Source organism: Panthera onca, chromosome C1 (genome assembly GCF_046562875.1).
Source record: "Panthera onca isolate mPanOnc1 chromosome C1, mPanOnc1 haplotype 2, whole genome shotgun sequence".
Taxonomy (NCBI): Eukaryota; Metazoa; Chordata; class Mammalia; order Carnivora; family Felidae; genus Panthera; species Panthera onca.
In genome coordinates, this window is record NC_138346.1 from 121,510,995 (window position 1) to 121,523,031 (window position 12,037).

Here is a 12,037-nt window from a genome sequence, read left to right on the forward strand (position 1 = left end):
TTCAAATATTTGTGTAAATTCAAACATCTTTTCATTTATTGAGTCACCCATCCACAAGGCAAAAAGAGAAAGAGAAAGAGATGTTTGGCCCCGAGAGTTCCCCTGGATTTCACCGTTATTTTCCGAAGCATCATGACATGAACATCATTGCTCCCACAAGTGACCTCCTCCTACCCCTCCAGCAAAGCTCCTCTTGACCAGAAATTTGACAAGTGACTCAGCAACCAACCTCCCCTGTTGAGGCTTCTCCCTATCACCTCAGTCCTCCGGCTCCAATCACTGGCAGGACGTTTCTCTCTGAATCACCTTCTGCGTGTGGAATTTGTACACGGCTGAGCTCATGAAACTCCAGTCGGCACGACCACATTCGGTGGCATCACCACCATGGGCCCAGGCTCCCAACCTTAGAGCTATTTTTGTCCCCCATGGCCTTTGTGTCCATTTGCTACCAAGCCCTGTAGCATTGTCCCATGTTGTCCCTCAGATTGACCCTAATCCAGCCTTCATTGCTTCACACACCAGCCTAGTTCTAAAACCTTATACTTGCTCCTTCCTTTCCCTGTTTCCGGTGATAGGAAACAAGATAGCAAAATACAATTATTCAAATGCTATTTTCATCACAGCCCTCCTTTGCTCTGGGACCTCAAGTCACTCTCTGGGCACTGTTACGTCAAAGTTGAAGTCCTCAGCCATGTGGTCACAGCTCTCTAATGGTGTCTCGCCCTGAACTTCCTCCTCCTCTCAGCTGCCCACTCCTCTCTCTGGCTCTGCTCCCTCTCTCACTGCTCCTTCCTGGAGGTGCCCTCTGCTCTATGGCGACCCAAATCCATGCTTCCTTCACCCATTTCAATCGAGTGCTTCCCAGCTTATGGCCCACTTTCCTGATGGTCCCTTTATTCCGCATCCCCTTGGCAAGCATGAATAATGTATGATATCTTCCACTCTCTAAGGCACATCCACTCCTTGCCTAGATTATTAAGTAGGGCAGGCGAAGCTCTGTTGATCTGCTTTTCATTCTTTCTCCTGCTCCAAACACAACCGCGCAGTGCACAGAAAGGATTCTCTGTAAGGAAACCAGCCAGTTCCCGCCTCCACCGCTGCCAGCGGAGGGAGATTTCCCTGAGGAAACTCTCTCTTGAGGATCTCACTAGTAGAAGGAACGCTTTCTTCTTTCCTTCATGCCCCACAACACTGTAAATACATTTTTAATATCCTGCAACTAGATAATCTGACCTATAAAGTATAGCTTATTCATCTTTACCTTGTATTCCCTTCAAGCAGTAATTTGCAGGCTTTTTTAAAAGCTGTGACATACATGTAGGGGATAATGTTCACATGCAGTATGTATAGGTTATATACTGTTAACTGATTAGCTCGTTCTCCCTAGAACTATAGAGGGATAACCTTGAAATATTTTGTTTAATAACCAAATAGATCATTACTTATGACACACATTATAAGTGACTGTTGGGGAAGGTCAATGAAAAGACGTGACTATCAGTTGACCTATGAGCTAGACCCGGGTGATCAGAGGCTCCTCACCTCCTCCTCTGTCCTTGGAATGTGGTTCCCACTTGCCTTTCCCACTCCCAGAGGCTGCTCCAAGAACATGGCCTTGAGATGATGATGTGGTGTTGAGAACACCTTGCACGGTATTTGAACCTCCTGAAGGCCCCTTTATGTATAAAGATTTGCAGGGATCCACTCATCTTGTTGTCGCCCATGACAAGCCTCATATGTAAGTGCCCTCTGCTCACTGACACTGCCACCTACCAACCTGGAGTAACCTGCCTCCTTGGATCTCTCCCTGACCTACATGTTGAGGGCGGGGTGGGGGGGGGTGGGTGGGAGGCAGTGTCGGATTACACCCAGGAAGCTCTGAGACAGCTGCCAACCAACACGGGTCACAACACTTTAGGTCACATGCTTTCCTTGGTTGGAAACTCAAGCAGAAGCCATCTTTCTGCTTCTACCCAGGAGCCTCATAGTTCATCTCTCAGTTCCTGTTTGCTCTAAGGATGATCCCCTCCCTTAAGAAGAGACTCAAGCCATCTCCTTTCCCCCAGCAACCCATGGTACCATGTGGTCTTGGTGGAACACCATCAAAATACAGAATAACCAGCCCATTTCTGAACAAGAGATACCCATATACAGGGGTAGAGACCATCAGTTCTCAATAAATGTTTGCTGAATGGTTGTAATGATAGCCTATTTCTGTTATTTTCAGAAGCCCAGGAATCTGCAGAACTATTTCACCACAAGATATGACCTAGTTTTATATTTCTGGGGGGAAATGAAATTTGGAGTGAACGAATAAGATCAAGAAGCAAAAAAAAGCCAAAAGCAACCCACGGAAGACTCCAAGATGAACAAGATAAATCTATCTTCAAAGATGTATATTTAAAGCTGGGAACATAATTCACCTGAACTGGAAATGTGTTAAGACTGAGTAAAATGCATGTGGAGACAGGTGTATCCATACCTCAGGGACCTCCCCTTACCCCTGCCCATCCAGGGAGTGAGAGGAAGGGATACTGTATCTGCCTCGTCTCTGAATCTTTATATTGCTGTAATGTTGCCCTAAAATCCCAGAACGTTCTGACTGCAATAGATCCACATCTTCTACTCTATGAATTAAACTGCAGTGGATATAATATGAAGCTGGTAATTGGGTGTCCCTTCACAATTCAGAGATGGCTGAATTTTAGTGATGGGTCAAATCACTTTTCATTAGGATGACCCAAGAGCACCTTGGAATCTCCTTCCACCTGACAAATGCTAAAGAAATGTGGAGAAGGTCATAAATGTAACACAAAAATTATGACACGGATTTTCTAAATTACCTGAGCCTCTTGTTTTTAAAACAAACAAATGCCATTACATTTCCCAGATGATGTTCATCCTGAACGGTCCGGGAAAGGACCTCTCACCATCACTGTATAGGGCACCGTATCATCACGAGGTGTCAGGCTTCTGCTTTGTATCCTGTGTGGACGGCGATGACCTCAACTCTCAACAGCATCTAGAGCATGCTCAGCTACTCAACGATGGTGATTTTTCACACCCATCCCCACACGCAGGGGACATCTGGATATGTCTGGAGACAAATGGAGGTGTCACAACTTGGGGGAGAGGGGAGGGTGCTACTGTCATGGATAGAACTCAGGGAGGTTGCTCAACATCCTACAATGTACAGGACGACCACCCACAACAAAGAATTATCTGGCCCAAAACGTCAGTCGTGCTGTCACAAGAAGCCCTGATGCAGAGTAGACAAGGATCTAGAAAAGAGGGGAGCAAACAAAGCTGTTTGCTTCCCACAAACAGGCCCTGTCCTCGGTCTCAGCACAGAGGTGTCAGTACAGACAGCCAGAGCTCAGTGTCAGGCAATCAGGCATTCCCGATAGGGTTATCTTCAGCTGGGTCCTTTCCCTCTGTCCTAGTGTACAAATCAGGCTCTGTGAGATCGGCCTGCACTCCATCTCAAGTTCTTGTGCTCCAAATTTGGAGCTCAGGACCTTGCCTGGTCACACTTCAAATTAAGGCAACAAAAACATGTACCTTCCTTGAAACACACAGAGACTTCTGAAAGCAGGGGCGATGAACCTTTGAAGTGAGACCCTGAGGAATGAAGCTCTGATCGAAAAGAATGTTCTGTTCACAACCCCCCTGCCCATACTCTTCATGTGTTGACCACCGGCCTCCCGGCACTTTGGACCCACCGTGACTGTATTACATTTTGTTATAGAAAACTTGATTTTTGAGTTCTGACCATTCAAGAGAATGATTAAATATGCATTTCCTATGCTGTTGTCTGTCTGGTCTGTCAAACAAAGCAAGCGTAAGGGAAGATGGATAAAAAGCCAGGGATCAAGTTCTGAAGATTAGAACGTAGCACGTAACAGGCCTTCAACAAGTGTTTGTTGAATGAAAAGATAAATGAATAGGATGTGAGCACGGTCCAACTGGCTGGGCCTAGTTACTTGAGGAAAGTCTATAGGCTTTACCAGCCTGCCATGTCTCTATCAGGGAAAGGTCTCAGTGGCTTGAGGCATATCAGTTTGGGAGAATACATAAAGGTGGACAACCCCATTGCTCTAGTGTCAAAAAATCTGATTTTTACTATTCAGGAAGTATCCAATTCTAAATCTTAGAGGTGGAGGACTTCAAAATTGTCTTTCCTAATCTCTTCACTTTTCAGATGAAGACCCAGAGGCCCAGGGGGAAGTGTGGATAAGTGGCTATCGTCAGGTTACGAGACTTGACAAAAACTGCACTGGTAGTTGTTAGAGGGTTAAAATCTATAGAAAATTTAATTGCCAAAGGACAAATTCTCAGGAAACTTTCAGAACGCTTCCCTGTTGTATTTCTAGCTTGGTCCCAATAGGCCTTCTGCAAGAGGAGACCAATGCCGAAGCAAACTGAGAGAGCAAACTGTGAAAGCATAAACACTCCCAACCCAGGGTCGTTCTCTGGCCTTGTCCATGAGTACACGGCAGATGCGTCAGACAACAGATGCATCATATCCGCGAAAGCGCAAAGACCAGACTATGATACACACCACAGACATCTGGGGAAGCTCACATTTAGATGCCAAAGGTTAAAACATTTCGGAAATATTAACACATTTGACCGACCAAGTCAAACTTCAGTGGACGTACTGGCTCCCAGCTCTACCCAGGCTGTTTGAAGATTTAAGCGCACGGTGGCCTCTGTACGTGCATTGTTAATTGGGGGAAGGGGTGTTCGTGGCTCACTACTGCATAATAAAACTTCTGCCCGATGGCATATGCAGTGTGCTTTGGTTCTATTGATGAAATATAACTCACCAATCTCCCCCCGGCTGGTGAAGTCTCTACCCATCCAACTGGCTACTCTAATTGAGACGGTCTTACAATGTGCTTGAGCTCCTGGTTCCTCTTAACTTTGTCTTATTTTCTCTTTCACATCAGTCATCTCCAGGAGCTTCAGTATGAAAGCCATGAGTGAGAATTTACAAGTCACAAAAACAAAGGCTTAGCTATGCTCTCTCCTGTCTTTCTTTAAATCCTACTTAGCCTCCGGCAAAAATTCTTCCCCCATGAAGCTGTTTCTGAGCAGTTCTACACGCCACGATTTTACTCTCGCCTTTATATATGCAATTTAGCACAAAATCACACACTGTTTTGTCTATTGGTTTTCACTGCTGTGTACCTGGACTCCCTTGAAGATGATGACAAAATAAGGATGGGGGTCCAGGCAGCCCTTGGAAGGCTGCTATTAAAAGAGGGCCAAGTGGATAAACCCAGGAAGGCTTGCTTCCTCATGGTGTTTGCTGGGACAAAGCAGTTAAATCGCAGCCTAGGAGGGGGGTCTGCAGTAATCACTACAGGAGCCCAAGTGCGCACTGAAAGGTATGGCTCCCCCGGATAATGGTATGTCTGTGTCTTCTCAAAGTCATAGCCTGACCTTCAGCATTATCTTATCTCTCAGCTCAAATCTAACTGTCTGGCCTAAGACGCATCCTTAGCATTTTCAGTTATAGGGTCCCTTACCCCAAACTCTAAACAACATATCAAATAAGAACTTGATGAACACCTTGGTCCTATATCACTTCTTCAGAATAAGCCAAGATGCTCAGTGAATCTAGCCTGTGGGCAGTTCATAGCAGAGTGAGAGCCTTTCCCTTCCCTTCACCTTCTATATTTGCAGTTACCAGATGTTACTTCCAAGTATTCACGTGTCATTCTAGGGACAGCGATTTAGGTTTTGACAGATAAAATTCCAGGACCTTATGATACTTGACAGGATTTTGATGAGCCGGTTCAGGTAGCCATCTGTGACTTAAGTGGAGCGTCCAGGCCTCACACCTAGGGTAGGTGAGACTAGAAGTAGGACAGGGTTACAGCACACAGAGAGCAGTTTCTATTGAGAGGCATTGGTGCCCCAGGAGAAGCCGTGTCACAGCTGCAGAATGAGAGGCTATGAGAAAAATGATAACTGTCTCCAGTTTCCTCTCCCTTCCTTTTTATCCATTTTCCCCGCCATGGCCCAATCAATCCTCCTGTAGGCCCTGAGTACCCTTTGTGTTTCCATCCTTCTTTCCATTAACTGCCCCGCCTCCGAATTGCCCAAGAAAAAATGAATCCTGGCATCTAGCTGCACATGAGAAAGTAATCTGTGGACTACCTTTTTGATTAGCTTAATGTATTGCCCTCCCATGGAGGCAAACCCTTACTTTACTGAAATAAAGCTATGAGTGAAAATATCAAACAAGAATATCCAACTACTGAGAGATACTCGGGATATCAAAGTGTAGACCAGTGATCCTCAGCAAGGAAGTCTGGGGCCGGGGTGCAGGTGCTTTTTAACAGTACAGACATCACCCCCATTGCTGCAGTTAAGAATCACCATGTAACTTGAGACACATTTGAAGAGAACACGTTTCCTTTATAAACATGCGACCATTGTGAAAGTTTGAGTTCAACCAATGCAAATAGCTACCTTTAGAGAAGGAAATGCAGTGCCCCCTGTGGGTCGAATGTCATACTAGGTATTTGTCTCATTCAAGCCTTATCCTGTAAGGTGGGTCTCACCTTGACCCATCACCATCACCATCACCATTTTACAGAGGAGAAAACAGGTCCTGAGAGGTTAAGTAACTTATTTAGGATCACACAGCCAATAGGTTGAACCAGAATGCAAACTCAAATCCATCATCACGACCCATACTATTTCTAAAAGAGTAGGGTCATGTGTAAAAGTGCTACAAGAGGTTTAAAATATTACATAAATACTGACCATCACATTATTACATGTGTTAACACATGAGGATTCACCGGGAGCTTTCGGCTTTGCTGCTCACGTGGATTTTCAGCTGTCGGTGAGGACAGCTCTCCTCCCTGGAGGAGACCGCAATGCTTCCTCAGTTACACTCGGGCCATTTTCCATCACAGCACTCCCCTGGTTCGCAAAGGGGCTGGCAGTGGAACCGCAAGCCTCTCCCAACTGGTTCTAATGACACCACCTTTTTGTGTCCCCAAGCATCCTTTGGGGACCACCTCTAAGCCTTCAGAAGATGGGTGTCATCTGCTGAGGTGATGCCTTTTCCGGTTGGTCCAACCTGGCTTCCGAGACCAGCTTATGCGTTCATTCTTGTTCAGCCTCAAGGACACCTGGAAAGAAGAGATTTAATTATTATAAATTCTTCCTTGAATCCACTAATGTTGAGCACTGGTCCTACCTCTTCTGCCATGGCCAACATGCCGCTTTTCTGCAATCAAATCTATCACTTTTTCCAGTTTTGTTTCTTCTTTTAGGACTTCTGTTTATGGATGTTTTAGACATAACTTCTGCACCCTGAGATTATATTAAAATATTTATCTTTACATTTTAATACTTCCATGTTTCTTCTTTAATATTTAAATCTTTACTCCATCTTAATTTTGGGTATAATCTGTGAGGTAAGGGAGTTAACTATTGTTTTTTCAAATTATTCTCCAATACTATTTATGAATTAATCCTTACCCCACTGACGTTTTACGACATTACATCGCATGTTCTTATATATACTTGTGTCAGTTTCCATACTTTTGACAAACTTTGAGACCTACAATTTTAGCCAGTCTATATAGGAAAGGAAAAATAATAGGTATATGCAAATACATTTTTCCCAGCTATTCCCTGGATCTGGGTAAGAAAGAGACCAAAATAGCGGGGGAAATTAAAAACAAATAGTGAATAATCAGAAGGGACTTACCAGCTCAATAAATAAAAGCTTGTAAGAATTTGCCCTGGTGTAAATGAAGTGTTACCGTTCTCCTTTAATGTAATGAAAAAGGAGTAAGCATAATCAAGATAGAGACATGTCTGTCAGAAAAATGCTTGGCTCCGTTTAATTCCTCTCCCCACCTCACCTATTCATGAGCCAGCATATTTTATTTACTTACCCACCTTCAGGGTCAGGCCTGAGCATACTCTGAACAGAGTTCCTGCTGTGGGCAAAAATTATACTGGGAGTCCCTGTCTCAATAGGACCTGCCCCATTTGGTAACTGCAACTATTAAAGAGATAATTCATGAAAAGCAGTTACTACATGGCCTGGCTGTATCCATTTGCTAGAACTGCCATAACAAAACACCATAGATTGGGCAGTTTAAACAACAGAAATTAAGTTTCTCAAGGTTCTGAGGGCTGGAAATCCAAAATCAAAGTGTCATCAAGTTGCATTTCTCCTGAGGCCTCTTTTCTTGGCTTGCAGATGGCACCTTCTCACTGTGTCCTTACACTGCCTTTTCTCAGTACACCTGCCTTCCTGGGGTCTCTTCCTCTTCTTATAAGGACCCGTCATATTGGATTAGGGCCCACCCACATGACTTCATTTAATCTTAATTACTTCTTTAAAGGCCCTATCTCCAAGTACAGTCACAATCTGAAGCATACTGGGGGTTAGAACTTCAACATACGAAGTTCAACATATGAATTTTGGGGGGATACGATTCACACAGTAACACTGGCATATATGAAGGAACGAATAAAAATTAGCGATTATGAAGTACACGTGTCGGGCAAGGCAAATGAATACTGATGCAACCACAAGAGGAAACATATGAACAACTTTGCTCTTTCCTCCTTTTTGACAAAGAATAGATGTCTAATGTTCGAACAGCTGGGACACAACAGAAAGCCTTGTCCAAATAGCTACTGATTCAAACCAGGTCAGAGGATACTTGAAGACTAGAGCACAACAGCTCAGCAGGTGGACATTGCTAAGGGAAGTGAATTGGCTAATGGCCTCCCCAAACCATAGGTTACTATTTTAAATGTTACAAAAGACCACGGAGCATGAGAAGATGAAAAATAAAACCAGTGTGGGTCCAATCTTCAAAGGAGGAGAACTGAGTGATAGGGGCAGTTTGGCTGCATGTGACTAAACTAAATTGCTGAGTACTAAGCCAGCTCTGGGCTAGAGGTAGATCACAGTCTTTTCTGTCCTGGGGCTCTCAGGAGAGAAAAGAGCTTTTTCCTTTTTTCTTTCTTTCTCACTAAAATCCTCTTGCAGTCCTTGAAGATGGAAAACGTCTGTGTGTTGGGCAAAGTCATGCAAAAGGGACACAAACACGCTTACCCCTAGTGCTACAGATTGTGAATGTAAAAGAGGGCTTACTTGGGGAAAAAACTTCCAGGCAGATCTGAAGGAGCAGGGCAAGCCTCTGTGCTCTTGGTAGAGTTGTAAGCTTAGGCAGGGCATAGCTTCACTAGACTTATCAGGACCAAGCATTTAAGTAGAGAGTAGTCACCCACCTCCCATTACAGTGAAAAGTGACCCTCCCCCCAACATCGCTCTATGTATTTGTAGAAGAAGAAGAGTAGGTAAATATGACGCTATGGAAGCCCCCAACTGAGAAAATGGCCTTGTTAAAAAGGGGATCACCCAAAGCTCAGGACCTAGTATTAGGTCATTCTCCCTCCAAGGGCTTTCAAGGCCCTCCAGATGGGCTCTGCTCAGTCAAGGAAAAGAATATGTACCTGCCATCGTAGGGAGGGCAATCCTCGCTACCTACAAATATCACTGGACTACTGCAGGTCAGTTGAAATGGCAGCACGTAGTGTAACTGATTTTTTTTAAGAGCTCTTGCATAGGTGTGGCCACACACGAAGGGTGAGCCGGGACTCTGCAGGACTCTTTTTTTGCATTAGGCCCAAATTATGATTTAAAAACCAACAAACAAAACAGCGCCTAGGTGGCTCAGTCGGTTGAGCGTCCGACTTCGGCTCAGGTCATGATCTCACAGCTCGTGAGTCTGAGCCCTGTGTCGGGCTCTGTGCTGATGGCTCGAGCCTGGAGACTGCTTTGGATTCTGGGTCTCCCTCTGTCTCTGCCCCTAACCCACTCGCATTCTATCTCTGTCTCTCTCAAAAATAAATAAACATTAAAACAAACAAACAAACAAGAAAACCGTCTGGAGTCACATTGTGAAAAAGGGCCATGAACAAGGGATGTGCAGATTCCTTTTTGTCATTTGAAGACCACCAACAGTCTTCTCTCATCCCCAGAATACAGACAGCCCTCTGAGTTCACTAAGTGATGAAATCTCTTCCTTTGATTTTCCACTCTGCCTCCTGCGCTCATTTGCTCCCTGGACCCTGGACGAATGGTGGTCCAAATGCTATCATTAACACTATGAAGACAGTAAAAATATCTGAAGCATATATTGTAGAGCAGACGCAATTTACATCAAAGGAAGAGTGTCGCTTTAACCAAAAGATTGCATACATTTTTGGTAGTTACCAAAAAAAACAAACAAAAATCTGATGATTCTCAAATTTTTATCTCCAGCTTTCATCTCTCCCAACCCAGACACGTTCCCAACTACTGCCCAGGCGCCCCCATCTGAAGCTACCTCATTCGAAGCATATCCAAAACAAACTCAGTTTTGTGAGTTATACTATCTACCGAAGTCATCCAAGTTAGAGCTTTCAGTCATCGTTGACCCCTAGGTCCTAATTAATTGATCATCAATTTGTATCAATTATACTGCTCAAGGGCCTCTGTTTTCATACTATTACAGTTTTGATCCTTATTGTTCCTGCCTTAGTTCAGTATCTTCTCTCAAGTAAACAACTGTTCAGCCTCTGAACTAATCTTCCTGCCTCCAGTTTCATTTTCATTTCTGAGTTTTGATCAGAGAACCACCCCTGTGAAACATGGTGGATGGAAATATAAGCCTGACCTCTCCTGAACAAAGTACTTTGCTTCAGGAGGGACAAAGCAAGAATTCATTAGGTCCAATTCACAACAGAAAAGTGACAGAGCTGAGGAATACAGGGACAAATCTTTCCTGGTCAATGTGACTTGATGCTATGGTTTGATCCAATGATTTTGGCAGAGTTCTATGCATTCTCTTGAGAGGAGATGTTCTTGATGAGAGATGGGAAGACAGAGGGAAAATGGCTACTCAACTAGTGGGTTAAATTAGCCGAGACTCTATTAGGACTCAAGATAGGTGACCCTTACCCATTGGGATGAGCACTGGGTGTTGTACGGATACCAATTTGACAATAAATTATATTTAATTAAAAAAAAATAGGTGATCCTTAGCTTTCCTTAATTAATATGCAGAAGAACTTGGATATGTACACACTCTAAAAATCATAAAACAAATTTTAATTTATAGAGAAAAAAATCACTCCTAAATCTACCACCTGGTAATGACTACCATGTCTGTGCATACTCTTCTAGTCTTTTCCCAATATGCATACATATTTTAGATAGCTTCAATCATAGCCTTTGTCTTCGGTAAATATGTAGAATTATATATCTAAAGATGCGCTAAATTAGAAAAACAGTTGACCTGGGGCACCTGGCTGGGTCCATCAGAAGAGTGTTACGACTCTTGATCTCAGGATTATGAGTTTGAACCCCACGTTGGGTGTAGAGATTACTAAAAATAAATAAACTTTAAAAAAGAAAAACAATCAACTCTACCTACTCTCATGCATTTCACTGGAGGACTTTTCAATCTGGAGTAAGGACATCATTCATTAGAGAGTAGCTCCTAATGGTGAAGGGTGAAGTTGGAGCCTGGTTGTACCTACACAATTTTGTACAAAAGGAAGGGTGAAGAGTTTGGTAAGGTACTACCCATTTAAAATCAATGGACTCCAGATATGGGGAACATGCCTAAAGTCTAGAAAATAAAAGAGAATCTCTTACCTTCATAACACATTCTTATTAGCAGCATCCTTAAAATAGAGTTAATAGTACCGGGTTCAGGGGCGCTTGGGTGGCTCAGTCGGTTAAGCGTCCGACTTCAGCTCAGGTCATGATCTCGCAGTTTGTGAGTTCAAGCCCCACGTCGGCCTCTGTGCTGACAGCTCAGAGCCTGAAGCCTGCTTCAGATTCTGTGTCTCCCTCTCTCTCTGCCCCTCCCCGACTCACACTCTGTCTCTCTCTCTCCTTCAAAAATAAATAAACATTAAAAAAAAAATTTTTTAATAGTACCTAGTTTACAGGGCTTTTGTGAGGAATAAATGATGTGAAATTGAGTTGTAAACT

At 43.7% G+C, this 12,037-nt stretch overlaps 1 protein-coding gene and 1 long non-coding RNA gene across 4 annotated transcripts in view; one reads left to right on the plus strand and one right to left on the minus strand.

Annotated features, from left to right (window-relative positions):
• VTCN1 (V-set domain containing T cell activation inhibitor 1) overlaps window positions 1-2,316 on the plus strand; it is a 62,680-nt gene extending 60,364 nt beyond the window's left edge. The window contains exon 6 of the mRNA XM_060625580.3: window positions 2,228-2,316. The gene's annotated coding sequence lies outside the window, so the exon portion shown is untranslated. The remainder of the gene's footprint in view (window positions 1-2,227) is intronic.
• The window catches only part of LOC132673160 (uncharacterized), a 24,628-nt gene continuing 12,591 nt past the window's right edge, over window positions 1-12,037 (minus strand). For all 3 annotated transcript variants that reach the window (XR_009607889.2, XR_009607888.2, XR_009607890.2), the window contains one exon: window positions 1-7,154. This is a non-coding gene — a long non-coding RNA (uncharacterized LOC132673160). The remainder of the gene's footprint in view (window positions 7,155-12,037) is intronic.